The sequence below is a fragment of the Passer domesticus genome, chromosome 3 (assembly GCF_036417665.1).
Source record: "Passer domesticus isolate bPasDom1 chromosome 3, bPasDom1.hap1, whole genome shotgun sequence".
In the NCBI taxonomy this organism is placed as follows: domain Eukaryota; kingdom Metazoa; phylum Chordata; class Aves; order Passeriformes; family Passeridae; genus Passer; species Passer domesticus.
Window position 1 is genome coordinate 62,185,209 of NC_087476.1, and position 16,879 is coordinate 62,202,087.

A 16,879-nucleotide genomic window follows, 5' to 3' on the forward strand; every position below is an offset into this window, starting at 1 on the left:
GGGTGTTGCAATAAATGCGTCTGTCTGCGGCACAGCCCGGGGCGGCGCGGCGGGCTCCCTGCCCTCCGGGGCCCCGCGCTGAGGGGTGAGCGAGGGTCGGGGTGGTCCCCGCCCCGGGGAGACCCGGCTTCGGCTGCGAATCCGGGGCCGGCGGCCGGCACGGGGAGCCCCGGCGGTGTATTGTTCTCCTTGACAGATAACGTGATCTCGGCCAGGCGAGAGCGAGGGGGTGGAGGGGCCGGGGGAGGGAGAGAAAGGAAGCGGAGGGAGGGGAGGGGGCAGGAGGATCCCGCGTCCTCGGAGGAAATTCTCAGGCCGGGAGGACGCGCGGCTTGCGCACGGCAAGTCGGGACTGGCTCTCCTGGGAGTTCCCTCGGCGGGGAGGGGGAGGGGAGCGGCGATCTCCGCCGGCGGGGAGAGGCCGCGGCTTCGCCCTGCGAGGCCCTGCCTCCCCGGCGCGGAGCTCCCGCGGCTCCCGCCCCGCGCAGCTCCCAGGGCGGGCAGCGCCCAGCACCGCGCCCGGGAGCGCTCCCGCCGCCGCGCGGGGGGACCCGGTGACGTCACGGGCGGCGCGCTCCCCGCGCTCGCTGCGCGCTCGCCGCCCCGTAACTTCTGTTCTGGGAAGTGGTGCCAGGAATAGCCCGGCGGAGCCGCCTGCAGCGCGGAGCGCTCCCTCCCGCCGCGGCCAGGGCGGGCTGCGGCTCCCGGGCCTCCGCCTCTCCCCCGTGCAACACCAGCCCCTCCGCCACTGTCAGGGAGATGGTGATGAGCCTTTCCAAAAAGAGGGAGAGGAATGACCTGCCTTAAGATAAACGCGTGAAGCGGGCGCCCCTTGGCCGCTGGAATATCTCTGTCTGTCTTTATATATAAAGAAGCACCGCGAGCCGCCTCACTCCGGGCGAGCCCTTAGCAAAGGAGCAACACGAGCGCCCGGCGGGATCAGCAGCAGCAACAACAACAACAAGGGCACCGGGAGGGCTTCCCTCCTTCCTCCTCGGTGATTTCCCAGGTGAGCAGCACCGGCTGCTGCGGGCAGCCCCCTCCTCCCTGCCCGCCGCTCGTTCCCTGTCACCGGCACCAGCTGACAGCCGCGGCGGGGCTCGGGCTCGGGGCTGGGCTCGGGCCGCGGCGGGCAGGGCGCTCCGCGGAGCGCGGGGTCTGTGCCGGCGCTCCGAGCGCCGCCCGGGGCTGCGGGGGTAAATGGAGGGCAAGGCGGCGGGAGGGCGCCGGCGGGGGAAGCCGGCGGGGCTGTAAAACCGCCGGACCGGTAAGTCACCTCTGTGGCGGCGGCTCCGGGCGCTGGCAGGCACCGGCACCGTCCCCGGGGCACCACGGCCGGCGGCCCTTCCCGCTGAGCCGGCGCAGGAGGGGGACACGGCGGGGACAGGCCTTTGTCGGTGACACGCCGTTAGGAAATGTGGGGAATACCCGGCTTGTAAGTGTATGCAGATGAGGAGAAGGCTGCCTTGCGTAATCCCCTCCTGCGGCGGGGAATGGGCATGGTCACCGCCGGGGAGAGGCGCCCGCGGGGGGGCCGACCCGACGGGGCACTCATCGCGGCCTCCGGCGCCCCGGGAGCCGATGGGGGGGCACCGAGGCAGGGGGGGCGCCCGGGGCCACCCGGCGCGGCGGAGGGCAGGGCGCCGGAGTAGCGCAGGGAGGGGATGTGCCCCGGCTGCCAGCGCGGCCCCGCGGGGGTGCCGGACGCGGGGGAAGCGCGCGTGTGTGTGCGGGGACACCGCACCGCGCCGGGGTGCGTGTGCGGGAGTGCGTGTGCGCGCTGCGCCGCGGTGACTGTTCCCTGAAGTGGGTGGGACGTTGGCCCGTTCCGGGAATGTTCCATGACGTGTAAACGCCACAGGAAGGGGGTTAACGAGGGGCTCGGCCGGGGCCGCCGCCGGGTCCCTCCCTTTCTCCCTCCCTCGGTCCCCCCGCCCGCCGGCGGGGCTGCCGCGGGGGCCGGCGGGGGCACGATCCCTTATGTAATGCGGGGTACGTGTGCGGCCGGCGGGGATTATGTAAGCGGCACATCCGCGCCTGTCGCATAGGCTGTGGCATAGGATAGAGCACCGCACGCCGGGAGGCGGGCAGGGGCGGCGAGCTGCCCCGCCGCGTCCCCGCCGTGTCCCCGCCGCCGGGGTCAAGCGGCGCGGGGGAGGCGGGGGAAAGCCCCGGGTTATCCCGGGTCATGCCCCGCAGCCCGCCCCGACCTTCCTGCCCGGGGCTGGCGCGCCGCACGGCCTTCCCCTCGTGAGAGGGAGCCCGGGGCGGAGGGGACGGAGCCTGGCGGTGTCCCCAAGAACTCCGGCCGCGGGTGGGGAAGCCGATGGGAGGCCCCGCCGCCCCAGCACGCCTGGCCCGGGGTCCCGGCCGGCCGCCGGCCAGCACATCTTGTCTCCGTGGGCAGGCGGCCGGGGCTCGCCCCGGGACAACGATAAACCTCCTCAGAGCTTAATTTCCCGGAAAAGGGTTCTGTTTTTCGTATTAGTTGGCACTAATGGTCAAACTTTTATTTTTTTTAGGTTTTTTTTTTTTTAATATGATAGTTGCAGAAATGAAACTTCTGCTGAAACACTAAAGTGTTTCGGTTTTTAAAGCAATAATTCTTAAAAACCTTTTTGAACTAAAGTAATCGAAATACTAATGAGTTTCAGCAGAAATATTTAGCTAAATAGTTTCTCTTGAGTCTCATTTTAAAGCGAAGCCTACTTTAATATTGAATCTGTCTGGGTTTGTATTATTAAATAATAGAGGGGGCACTAAACGTTTTTTGCTGACTTAGTCAAGGGTGTCACTTTATTTTTTTTTCTTCTAATGAATTTATACTGAGAGCTATTACGAAAGAAGTAAACAAAGTGGTCAGGGTGGCAGAGGAGAAGCATTGCTGGCGAGGTCTGTATTCCTCTGCTTCCCGGAGCTGTGTTCGTGCAGCTCCCAGCGCAAGGGGGCTCCGGTCGTCATCGGCAGGAGTTCTGGGGACACCGGCTAATTGGAGTAATTACTAGATTAAAGAACTGCTGGTCTAACGAGGTACAAATTCAGTGGGCCCAGGTTTAAGTTCTGTTGTTGTTGTGGATTACCACTGACTACCAGAGGAATTTGATCCTCAGGTTATCAGGACACGGTGTGGAATCCTCAATATTTTGATAGTGAAGATGATATACAGACGTGCTGAAAAAGTGCATCTGTTTTTCAAAGATAGGAGAGTCTCTGCCTGTTGGATTTGCAGCACGTGGGCATATTTAGATAGATGCAGTGTATCCTGGGGTTTATATTTATTTATACTTAGATGTTAAATCTATCTTGATCCTTCCACTCAGGAGATGTTTCTGAAACTTCAGGTATGGATTATCTGAAACTTCTTTTTTTTTTTTTGCTTTGTCTCATTTCTCAAAAAATTAAGTGTTATAGAATAGGCTGAGAGGGTTTTTCATGTGATTTTTAAGAAGTCACTACTGTCATCTACAAAAGTATTGAAGATTCCAGTGGTTTTCAGCTGTGCAAAGGCAGCAGTGATACGGTACGAAATCAGTGTGTTATTACTTTTGTTGATTGAATAATCCGCATTTTTAATGTTTTGTATCTGTTGTGTTGATGTTATTTCCCAGTGGCTGTTGGGCATAGCAGTTCTATGTGTCCTGACTGAAGTGACTTCTTAAAACCTCACTGCTATGGGTTAGGATAGAATCGAGCAGCACTTGTCCCAAAGCACAAATGTAGAGGACTTTTAATTGTGTATCTAAGTCCAATTGTGTGGCAACAGTGCAGAATGCTTCTTTATAAAGGCAGATTATTAGATTCTCAAGTGACTAGATTGCCTCATATGTGAGATCTGTTTACAAACCTTCTTGTTACTATGAAGACAAAACAGAGAGCCATATGCATTCATGTGGTCCTTGCTGAATAATGGTACATGTGTCTACTTGAGTGTTTGGCAGTATATCATGTTTAGTTTATGTGGTGGCACCCTACAAGGCTATTCTTTTTTGACTTTTAACTATTTCTAATACCATTGGCTGTATTCAGTTGTGTGAGCAAATTTATGACCCTGGTCTGCATGTTTGTAACTAAGCTGGACGTTTCTAAAGCAGGACATTTCTCGTGGAGCATTTTACCAAATTTCTTTGCTTATTTATTTAGGAGCTTTTTAAAAAAGAATAAAGGTGAATTGGATTTAAACAGAAGTGAAAGTAGCGAGTACCATTTTGTATGTCCCTCTGCTCATCATTTTTGGTCAACAGCAGGGGCAGTTACTGTTACTGCTTTTGTAATTTAACCGTATTGGGTAAGGTAGTGGGAATATAGGAGCTGTGTGCCTGGCAGAAGTGGTTTACTTAGTGAAATACTGCAATACTTACCCATCAAAGAGAAGAATGCTTGCTATTTAAGAGTATTCCTGTATACAAGTCATAGTGATGTATAAGTCACAGTAATATGACTTGGGTTATGAAATATGGCTTGCCATCCTTCAAATTTGAGTGTGGTGGGGTTTATAATAAGCTGTGGTTGGTTATATTGATAGTTATCTGTACAGCTCAGCAAGTACTACCTGCTTGTAGTTGATTCTGCCTAAGGATTGCAGGTAAATCACCAGAGCTGAGTACTGACTTCCTCGGTCCCATCACAAATCAGGCCCATGAAAAGTTGGTTCTTCATGTCAGTGGTCTTCACACAGGGTAAAGAGAAAATGTTTTATCTGTTTTACCTCAGACTGTCAGTATGTGGTTTTAAATTATTGGTCCTCCAAGCAGGAGGAGTGCATAATTATTATTATTCTTACGGGTTAAAGGCTTCAGGAAGAGTTAATTGTTAATACTTTTGGGAGTTGAACAGGAGTGTTGAGTGCAGAGGCTGCATACCTTTGGTATTTGAAAAAGGTCTGATAAGTTACGAGGAAACTGCTTTAAAAATTCTTTTTTTTAAAGAGGCAGGTTATTTTTTCTCAAGATTTCTTAAACAGCATCTCTGAAGTAGTATGCTACAGATTACATATTTTTGAAGTTATTTGTCTTTCTTCTGTAGTTTAACCATTTGTTTGTTGGAATTTTTTTTGTTTGGTTGGGTATTTTTGTTTCCCTTCAATAGACTAGCTAGCAGTTGCTAAAGAAGTGAAGAAACAGCAAGGGGAAGTGTAAGCTAGATGGAAAATAGAGAATGGTATTTTTCACATATTCAGTCATCAATTTGGGATGCTACATTTAAATAAAGCAGCACAGAATTATGATAGAACAATGAAAGTTTCAAGCTGGTTGTGCGGCTTGAATGTGCCATTCTGATACGAAATAGCAGCTTTGTACAGCCTTCTTTCTCTACTGGGTGCTTAAAAATTTTTGTAAGACTTGTAATGACTCCCCTATTTCAGCAGAAAATATTAAAAAGCAGTTCATTGCAGCCATATTTTTAATTCTCAAGTGAAATTAGGACTTGTGAAAATGCTGGTCTGTCAGCCTGAGAGAAAAAATCCACTGTAAATAGAAATATTAGAAGATTTTCCATGACAACCAAGTAGCAAACCCCTGTTTAGACTTCAAGAAATCATTAGTGAAATTAAAGAATATGTTAATGTCTGGAAAAATCTGGGGTTTTTAAAACTTTTTTTCTTTTTACAGAAATAGCAAGTGGGAGGTACCATGGATGTTTTATTTCACCATTCTGCTTTGTTCACAGATTAAACAATTGGCTTTACCCTCCCTACTGATTTGTAGTAGGTTGTCCTCAGTAAGGTTTGTCCCTGAGAACTCTCTTTCCAAAGCTATGAGTGTGGAAAAGGTGGGGGAGGATGTAGGTAGGGGGAACAATCTTATACAGTGTTTCAAAATCCCCAGTGTAGAATAAGACATTCAAGTACCATATGCAATTTTATTTGTCAGGAATTGCTTGCCTTTTTTTATTGTCTTGTGATTAAATTCTTACCGTCATTGATATGGTCTAAACATAAAAGCTTCTTCTTGCTCCAAGGCAGTATTGTGGATTTTGGGTGCTTGTTTTCATTTGTCTTTCAGGGACATTCTGTGCATCTGCAGAATGGTCACTCTGTTTCCTGTGTGCCAGGGTAACAGCAGCGGGGTGTGGACCACCCTGGTTTGGTCACAGTGTTGCTTATGTTTCTGTATTTCCTTGTTCTGCCCTAGATGTGTCTCTTTTACTGTTTTTTGAACCTGGATATCGCCTTTTACTTGAATAAGCAAAAACCTGTGCATGCTTTTTCCCCCCCTTCACTTTCTCTGGATGGGAGTCTCAGGGCATACCTACCCAAAAGTGTACCTGCCACTTGAGTGGTTTTCTGGAAGTAATGCAGTGCATAAATATGGATTTAATTATCTGATGTAAATTCCCCTGGTACATGGTTATACTGATATGGCCAGTTTGTATAGTGATAATATCCCCTTTTTCTGGGTTTGTTTATGCACATTCTATTGCTGTCAGTTGGTCTCAGCAGAAAAGTTCCTTCTAAGTATGACATGGTAACCACAGGTAATGTAATAATGTAGTAGGTAGTGAGTTTATGGCCACTTCTTGTATACATGGGTTTGTTTTGTTGCATCTCAATTTGTCTTTTACAGAAAATTATTTTCTTGTTTTTTTTTTTTTCTTTTTCTGATAGTCGATAGTTCTGCCCTAATGCACTTAGAGTCTGAAAAATGCAACTCATGTACAAGAAATTTGATCCTGCACACTCAAAAAAAGAATAGTAAAGAATACATCTGTTTTTAAATTAGAAAGTTCACTTAATTGCAACTGAAGTAACTTGTAATAAACTGCTGTAGCTCTGGCTAAAATCTTTGATTTATGTAAGGTGCAAAAAAGGCGGGGAAAAGAATGTGCAGTCTTTTTTGAAAGGCTTAGCTAAACTCTTGTTGTGTCGTACAGGAGAAATTCAAGGTTTCACTGCTACAGAAAGTTTCTCTTTCAGGTAGTTATTGGAAATTCCTTACAAAGAAAAGCAGTTAGGTAATTTGCATGTATAGTTCAGTTTAATAGAACAGTGAAAACTAGAGGAGCGAATGGGAATTGATATTACAGTGTCAGGTGACATTTTAAAAGCAATAAAATAGGGTTTGACCCTCTTCATAAGAAAATACTCAAAAAATGAGCAGAAAAATTCCAAGTTGTTTTCTGTAATTTATGGTGAAGTTTAGACTTTTGTGGCTACGGAGAATAGTATTGCTAAAGAAGTGTCAAAAACAGAAAGAAAATTGTAACTGCACAGTGTATAATATGATACATCAGAGGATTTAGTTGAAATAATATTATTTATTGAGCAAGTTTTCCACAGACCAACATCTGTGCTTAGGCAGAAAGGAGCTCTAAGTTTAAAAAAATCTAATGGCACAGGATCAGGGTTATCAAAATTAGTCTTATTAGACAGTAGGGTTTTTTTACATGTTGGCATGGTTTTTTTGTCATTTTTGTTTTTTAAGTAAGATAAATGTCCCAGTTCTCTGTATTTATGTATTTTGTGTTTGTGGCTTGCATTAAAACAAAACATGTGTAGTGTCAAGAAAGAATAGTATGAAATAATAACCGAGGTTACCCTTCCTTGACAACAAGACTTGACGCTATTTAGTTAGAGCAGAAACTATTCAGTTGAGACTAAAGTCAGTATTCAACAGAGACGTAAGATGCTGGCATCTATTACCAGTCTTCACAGGTCAGTGTAGCTCATTTTGTGTGCAGTGTGCTTACAAAAGTTCTAGAAGTATATGGAGTTTTATGTTGCTTGTCTCTCAAAGACAGCTAAAATAAATAGTTCAGTTAGCTGAAAAATAATATTCTTATTTGCTCTTAACTGTTGTCAGTTTTTCTGAGGACTGGATGTGATTTTCTTTCTTTCTGCACAAGCCTGAGCAATGAAAGAGGTGCCCTAGAGCATCGTGCAGGCCCGTGGCTCACTGACACCTCTGCACGCTGACAGTGTTCAGCTGAGTCCTGTGTGACACCTGTGAAACACTGATTCATCTTGAGAGCTGAATTTCTGAAACTGCTTTGTTAGTGTTTTAGAAAAGAAAATCAAGTACAATGCATGGTCTTCTGTAACAATAGAAATGGACAACTTTTTACTTTTTCCCATTGAAAATCAGTTATGTTTATGAATGCAATTTCTGAAACTGTTTATGAAAAGCCTTTTAAGTGCATTTGTCTGAAGTAAAATAGTTCTTTAGTGAAAAAGGCATTTATCTTTGGCAGAACATTCATAGACTCCTACAGCCAAATTCCCCGTCCTGTGTAAGTCAATGAAAGTTTCTACAGTCTGGTAAAAATAGGATTAAACTGTCAACTATGAGACTATAAAGTTGGACATCTTCCTGCTGCCTTGATATGATAATCTGTTTTGATCACCAGGTGAGGCTGTAATACTAGGCTCTTTGAGTAAAGAGATTTTGCTTTAAAATCTCTTCAAAGCTATGTGAATTTAATTTCTTCCAACATTCATAGTAAATTTATGTCAAACAAAACTTGCAGTCTGTTCCATTATTTTATGCTTGGTCCTGCAATAGTAGCAAAATCCCTTTAAAAGTTAGTGAATATTTTCACAGAGCTGCTTGGCTAGAATATTTGATTTCTTAAGGTTTAAATAATGGATAAGCTACATGTATTTAATTTGTGAGGTACAGTTGAATTTTGATACAGGCTTAGCAAGATGTTACTGATACATCTGAAGAAATTTGTGGTAAGTGTAAGGGTAGGAGTCGTTTATATAATATGCTTAGGAGGAAATGATGTTAGTGAAATAAAAACTGACTGAAAGGTATTTGTTTTAGACTGATACCACATACAGTGTTGCTACCTCTGCAGTTGGTGGAAAATATTGGGATCAAGAGGACGGTGAAGTTGGTCCAGTCATGTTTGATATGTCATATTTTTAATCTCTGATTTACCTAATTACTAATTAAATACACAGATTGTGCTCATCTTTGACCCAATTTATTGTAGTGAGTAATGTTAATTATTGGTGAAGAACTTTATAGTCAGCCATGCATTAGTAAAACTACTACATGATTTGGAGTAATTAGTAGGGCAATTTTGAGTCAGCTATTTTTTTTCTAAACAAGTAAGGCTGTAAATTGGGGCTGATACACAGTAGTATGATAGCACCTTTCTTTGGTCTGACAGGACTTTGGTCTGTGAAATGTAGGGTGGCAAAAGGATGACATACATTCATTTTCTCTCCTTTGTTTTTTAGCTCAGCTCATATAGTTGTTCTTTGATTCTATTAAATTAGTGATCTCTTAATGGAAAAAAATTAACCACTCTGTTCATTACCTATGAGCAGGCTTGAAGGAGAGGTGAGAAATTAATAGAGAAGTGAATGGAAACATATCAGGTCTTCCAAATTTTTCTTTTGGAGCAAGGACAAGATTTACATGTCACCTTGGAAATGCTTGTTTTGCTTCTGGGTTGTGCAGATTTCCTTGTGCAAGGCTGATAGACCCAAACCCTCCATGACGGGAGGCTGGACTGGACACATTCACTTGTAAAAGATGAGTGTACAGGAAGAACCTTTGCTTCAGTTTTGGTGTATGTCTTCTGTGTGATGCTTTATGTGGTGTGTCTGGGGTCTTTGCTCATTCTTCTGTAGGAACAGTGAGGTAGCCCAGATCACCCTGTGCATGGCAGGAAATGGAAAGACACATGGAATGATGGAGTTCCTTTATGCACACCTCTTCAAAACTTCAGTGTAGCTTATTTTCCACAAATGGAGTGAATATGAGAGAAACCTTTTAATTTCATTTCTCTTTCTCACTTGCAACCTTGTTAATTATAGAAGAAACCAGGGATGCTAAATATGCAATTTTGGATGTATGCTGGTTAAGGATGAGGCTTTGAGGGGAAGATCAATAAAATGGGGATGGGAGGTTTGAATGTGATTGACAGTGGATTATAATTGTCTACTGGAAGTTATTTTTATCAGGTCAAGTTCCCTCTAACCTACAGAATTTTAGTAATGCAGTCTTTAGAATCCCTGTCCCATCTCAAGCCATACAAGCTTGTGTCGCTGAGTAACTAAGATCCTATGGAAGGCACATTCAAGGATGCGGTGGTAACATCCTCTAACTTCCAAATTTGACATCTCCACAGGTAGCTTGCACACATAATATGATGCTTCTTATCTTGCTCAGTGCTTGAAGGTATTTATTTTTGCATTTGTTTATGCATGGTTTTGATTTAATTTCTTTGCAATATCATTTAATCCCCATCAGTAGTTCAACCTACTTAACTAGCAAGCAGAGGAATAAATGAAACTAATTTTGACTTTCTTTTTTTCAGTCATGTGGGTTGTCTGATGAGCCAAGAGTGTAATAAATACATTTGATGGCTGTTTACAGATTCACACAGCCGTGTTTTAGTTTCCTTGCCTAATTCAGATGGTGTCACATGCAGGTGATGGGATTATACTTGTCTTTTTATCTCAGACAAAAAGGCATTTTTTTGGCTCCTGCTTTGATGCTTTCCCATAAAAATGAACATATTACAGCAGAAAATGGAGAGGGTTTGCCACATAGTGTGAAGAAATATTTAAGAATGCATGTCTAGGTATATACATCTAGACTCATGTACGTATATGTGATCATAGCTTTTACCTCTAGTCAAGTCCTGTCTCCTTCATAGAACACTATACTTGCAGTAATTTCATGAGAGCTCATGGTTGGAGGTCTGGCTTGTTTGTCACTGGGAGGAAGATTTGTCCTGGATTCCATGTAGGTTCAACTTCGGCTGTTGGTCGACTATCAAAGAAATTCTTTTAAATAAATACATTTATTTGAGTTATTTATGTATGACTGTTAGCATTTTTTTCACAAATGTCTATGCAGATGCATTTCTAAAATGTTATCCACTGTTCCCGGTGCTCTGCTGCTAGGAGGATGCAGCAGGGTCAGTGAGTGAGCATGGCCCATTTAGCTGCCTGTGACTGGCTCAAGGTCGTGTCTTCTTGGACCCCATAAAGATGTTTGCCTTTAAGCCAAAGCACTTTGAATTCCTTTTACATCCTGGTGTTTCTGAAGGACGTGGTCACATCCCTCTGTCTGCTCAGAAGGTGGAAGGGTCATTCCCAGGCCCTGTCATCGCTGCTGCCTGACGCTTGCCTTGAGCAGGGTGCGCCCTGAGCCTTGCTGCTCTGGTGGGACACCCAGCTCCACACTGCGCCTGAGCTGGAGCTGCCAGCTCTCACGGCTGTAGGAGGGTGACCAGAGTCAACCATGCAAATACATGATGGAAATCAAAGCTAGCCTAAAAAGCACTTGCATCGTGCCAACACGGATCTTGTTGCTGGAGCTTCACTTTCTCTGGAGCCAACACAAAACCGTCTTGCCCTCATCTCACGGTTTTCTAATCAGTGCCCCACATCTGAGAAGATGACACCAAACTGTGCCTGGCACAGCTTGTGACACCATGTGAACTACCTTGTCTCTTGTGAATGTAATGAAAATTCTGTCATTCGGGATTGTGTCCTGACCAATAAAAGTGCAGAATGGGAAGTTATTGATTTTGATTTTTTTTTTTCATGAGGTCAGGATTTTTCATCAGCTGTAGATAGGACTTGTTCTGCTGAAATAGTACTCCTCATGACTGTCCCAGCCTATAAATGGAAACCTTCAGCATGCAAGGTTTGCTTTTCATTTAATATAGTAACACTAGGTGAGACTGTGGAAAAACTGTCTACACGGAATCAGCCTCTGGATACTGCAGGCAGAGAAGACCTACAACAAAAGGCACTCTCAGCAGAAATGATCTTTACATTGCCAGATGGTATAAGGTATTTTAGAAAAAAAAATCATGCATTATGTACCCCAAGATGCTTTCACTGTGATTTGAATATAAAGTACATGAAGTTGGAGGTGAAAGTGCTGCAACTGACTGGCTTAGAGCTGTGGTTTTAGCTTTTTTTGGTTATTATTTGTAGTTATAACCCAGCTGAAAAAGAAACTTGCTTGGAGCCAGGGCCATATCTTGTCCTGTGTGCTTCTCTCCCCAGTGAAATCCCATTATTTGGTTTTGGAATGATTAAGACATGAGAAACTTGCATTTAATTTCAGTTTGTGTATGATGACCTGTTTTATTTTTATTTTTTTAATGAGGTCTCATGCCTGCTTATTTCAAGTGGCATAATTTCAAAGTTTTTTTTTTTTTTTTTTTTGTCTGTTTCTGGTATGGTTCAGCTTACAAAGAAAGATAAAGCAATACATACAAAAGGTTTGCATGGTTCTAGTGTCATATTTCATTTTGATGTATTTCACCTGCCCTATGTATCTGCTTCTCCATCTGTAGCCCAGTAGTGCCAAACTGAATTAGGTTATCCTTGATAATGGAGTTTTTCTTTGCAGTTCCCCATTTTTGGATGTAATTAAAAATAAAATCTTGCACCTCATCTGATGGGTGGATTAGAGGGGAGATGAGTTTGGTGTTTTTTTTAAACAGTACAAACAAAATAAAAAAGGAAGAGGAAAAAGCCTAGTTCAACGAAAGCTTATGACATGGCTCTAGAATGCATAACCCTGGGCAAAAAGGGCCAGTTATTGGAGTAGTTCTTGAGTAACCTAATTGTTTGATAAGGATCCTTGCCTTGATCTGTTTAAGTTGTTGTTGGTTGTTGGAAATATTCCATTTCTAAATTTGTGCCTTATTGCATACCCTAAGGTATGTGTACAACCCACTGTAATTGCACAGTTTATTATTTTATTAATGAGAGCTGTGATAATGTGTTGGCTCGCAAATTCCCTCCAGTCTGGGTACAGTCTCCTAATTGCCCAGGGTTCTGCCATTCCGTTTGTTCTGGGGCTGGTGACAGGGAACACAAGCAGATTTGCTGTAAGCACGGTTTACAAAACTCAGACCCTGCCCTAAAGCCTGGGTTTGGTGTGATAATGCAACCAAAGTCTGGAAAGGCCGGATGCGTTTTTTAACACACACATAATGAATAACAATAGAAGCGGCAGAAGGAAATTCTTACTACATAATCCTGAGTACCTGAGACTTTGCCAGCTGGAAGGAGAGGGCTGCACACCTTACTTGGCCTTCTTAACCATAACAGAGCACCCCTTAGCACTTCTTTGATCTGGGTCTCTCCTGCCTGCCTCTTTGCCCCAGCGGCTGGAAGACGCTCGCTGTATTTGCTGTAAGGCACACAACAGTGAGCAAGCACCTGGCGTGCAGCAGCAGCTCCTGCTTTTCGTGTGCCTCGGGGGCAGCAGGCGTGCTGGGGTGCCTGTTCCCATGTTCTGGAAGCTGTTTCTGTTTGCTGATCCTAGATCCACAGCACAAGAGAAGGGAGCAGCAGCAGTGGAGGTGTGGTCTGTGGAGCAGACGGGGAAATCCAGTTTACTGTGTCTGTAACTCTGGAGACAAAACTTTCCCGTAAAAGCCCATAGCAAAACACCACATCCTCAAACAGCTCCGCAGCACGGCCCAGCTTTCCTGGCACGCTGTGAACCTCTGACCCTGGCTTTGCAACATTTGGGGAGCTCTCTGAGGACCTTGTGGCAGCTGGGGTAACCCGCAGCGCGGGGGGATGGCGATTCCCACTGAGCGTATCGCAGGCTGCCTCCTTACTGTGGCGGCTGGGACAGTTTTCCACAGCTTCTGAAACTGCTCATTACAGAACTTGGCTCTTCTACAAGGGCTTTTCTTAGCTGTAGCCCCTGTGGCTTGATGCAGCATGCTTTTCTGGAGGAACAGATGGTATATTGCGTAGAAAGTTACTGTATTTTTGTATCACTGGTTTGTATTTATTTATATTGCTCTTCATCTTCCTCTCTTTTTTTTTAAGGTGTGCATATAGGCCAAGTGCAGAACTTGGAATCAGTACTGGGTTTGTCTTGGGTATACTCAACTTTATATTTGTGTAGGGTGTGCTCTCTGAAGTTTTAGGGAACAGATTTTCATCATTTGGATTGAAATTAGCTCGAAATACTGCAAGGGGAAAAAAGCATTTTCCCTTTAGAAGTAAGAAGACCTTTAAAAGAAAAAGTCAGTATCTTCTTAAACAAGCTTTGTACTCACTGAAGTACGGTTTACTTTTTTAAGTCAGTAGATGTGTTTTCTGTATCTAATCTTTGTTTTTTTAATTGATATCATCTGGTCAATTTGAGTGAAAATGCTATTCCCATAAGAAAAATATTTATTCTAAATATTATTGTTGCCTAGGATCTTGTTGAATTAATGGGATACAGAAGCAGTCAAGTTGATTTGATATTTGATTTTTAAAGTGTATTCTCTTTGTTTCCATGAAAGCAGTTTAAATAAGTATTTTAGCAATTGCTTTTGGTTTCTGGAAATTAGGTTACTTATTGTTGAAAACTTTGGGTTCTTAAACATGGGTTTCAGGTCTGCTTTGTCTTGATTAGACATTTGAAATAAAATATAAATACTTGGTACCACAAAATAAGGGCTTGCCTTTTCCCCCACTTAGCTTCCAGGACTTAATGTGTTTTTTCCCAAAGAATCTCCATAAGCCATTGCTTATCAAAGATAGTTACAATCACAGGGTTTTGGTACCACTTAGCCAAATCACTTTATGTATTAACTTCTAATGTGAATATATATATATATAAAATTATATATGTAGATGTCTACATATTGTTTTGTATCTAAACACGCAAATGTGCACAAATTTGTAGGTAAATGTATACAGACACACCACAGACAAAAATACATTCCCACACTTTGTCTCTGTGGACACACAAACACATCTGCACTATCTGGGATCATCCAATTTCAAGTTTAATATTTTCATCCTAAACCAAATCCTTACCATAGAATTGGAATGTTTGTCTTGGCAATGTAGCATTTTCCCAGTAGCTTTTGGATGGGGGAGAGGCTGTGCCTGAAGACCCCCTCAGGTACCTGGCATGAGGGACCAGTGCTGGTGGCAGTGTCCTGCTGGGGCAGGAGAGCATGGCATGGGGCAGCTGAGTGCAGTAAATGAGGAGACAAAATGCTGGGGAATACTCTGGGAATTTCTAGTTGCTGCCACTGCCGTGGTGGTTGGATCGTGCCCTTCAGCAATGGGCAGACTCTCCTGCATTCTGTACTGCTGTATTTAGGCTGAATACTGGGTTACAGTGAAAAACAAGCCCTCCCTGCCCCCACTTCTGTTTTTTGTCACACATATTTTGAAGACAAATAATGACCTGCTATCAGGTGTTTTGGCAGCTTGGACTTTGTCATCTTTGTTGCCTTGTTTTCATTATAAAATTTGTGTGCAGAATATTTTAATCATCTGCTTATAGGATCATTTGAGAGAATTCCCTTAGTGATGTGACAATTCAACAACAAAAAAATTCAAGATAATGGCTTTTCCACTTGCACTTCTCTTCAAATGGAAGTGAAAGAATTATAAAACCTTGTACATAATTTGAATTCCCAAGTGATACACGATAGTGGCTTTGTTAAAAGTATTTACTGGATGGGTTGCAAAGGGTAAAAGTGTAACTGAGTTGGTGGGGATCACTAAAGGTGTTAGATACTTTGTAAGTAGCCAACTTTAAGAGTTGTTTTCCCCCGTATTTGTACCGACCGCAACCAGTATCTGTTCTGAAGTGAAAAAGCAAGTGTTTTGTTTTCATCAGGGTAGCCAGGGCACTGTCAGTGAGACCAGGTTGCAGTTTGCATCTGTCTCTGTTTCTCACCTCAAACAATGGCAGAGATGGCTTAATACTCTTTGTCAGCTAATGGGACAGTGAGACGTAATTGCATGAAAATTAACTCTCAGGACATGGATGGGTGTGTGAATCCAGTGCTATTCCTTATGTTCTGTGTCTTTAGCAGACACTCTTGCAACAGGCAGCCGTAGGTGTGTGGCAAAGCCTGTTGTGATACGGCACGGCGGTGCCTGCTGGTTACTCAGCCTGGCCCTGTGGTGCTGCTGTGCCACGCGCCAGCTGTCTCAGTATGGTCAGAAGTACAAATCGTTGGTGCATTTCCTTCATTCTTGGATGTGGGTCTAAAAATAGTTGGCCAAGTTTGTTCTGAGTGAGCATGGTACCAAGTGGTTGGATTTCAGAAAGTCGAATGGCTCTTATATGTGTTGTTTAGGATGCTGTGCACAGTGGGAACTTTCTTATGGTACTTTTGAAGGTTCACCCCCTTTTTCCTTCTCTCAGGAGATTGTCACTACTTACACCCACTACTCTGTGTAATACAGGCTGGATTCTGTTCCAGCAACCACAGTTTTAAGGGTGACATTCTGATCACTTTTCTCTGACTGGGCTAATCCAAACTGTCTTCGCTGCAGTTGATGCCTGTGTACTGCAAATCACTGTCAACACCAAAGACTTATTTCTCTGCTCATTTTTTTTTTTTTATATTGAAAAGAGTCCTGATTATTAGTGCCAGATTGACAACCTTCGGGATTAGGTTTTCAAGCTAATGTTAGAACAAGAAGCAGTAGATATTTTTTCATGCTACCTGGCAATGAATCCTAGAGATAAGTTACCTTTGAAAAGTTTACCTTTAAAGGAAAGGGTAGAAAACAACCAAACCAGCTCGTGTCCTTGTAGAATAATGTGTTTGAAAATATACCCAAAATGTTTAGTTTATAAATTATGAAAGTACTATATCTGACCTTATTTTAGGAAAAATGATCAGGTTTGGTTAGCTAGTGACACTGCTTATGTCCCATGAAAGATACAGTATATCCAAGATGTACTGGTGATTCCCTAGTTTCAGCTCTATTATGCTGAATTACTAGGGCTGAAAACTGGCTTCAGTTCCCAGTGTGACCACATGGTGGTTATTGCAGAAATAAGGCAAAAATACTCTCTTCAGCTAGTGATGATGGTATGAGAATTCAGAAGAGCATTTTCCAAACATCTCGTAACCCTTTTCACTGAGGTTTGTTGAGTACCTCTATTTGAAAAAACAACTTCTATCAAGTGGA

General features: G+C 43.9%; 1 protein-coding gene across 4 annotated transcripts in view; it reads left to right on the forward strand.

Annotated features, from left to right (window-relative positions):
• The first annotated feature begins 635 nt into the window (after positions 1-635).
• Positions 636-16,879, forward strand: part of HIVEP2 (HIVEP zinc finger 2) — a 136,549-nt gene continuing 120,305 nt past the window's right edge. For all 4 annotated transcript variants that reach the window (XM_064413492.1, XM_064413491.1, XM_064413495.1 and 1 more), the window contains exon 1: positions 636-1,009. The gene's annotated coding sequence lies outside the window, so the exon portion shown is untranslated. The remainder of the gene's footprint in view (positions 1,010-16,879) is intronic.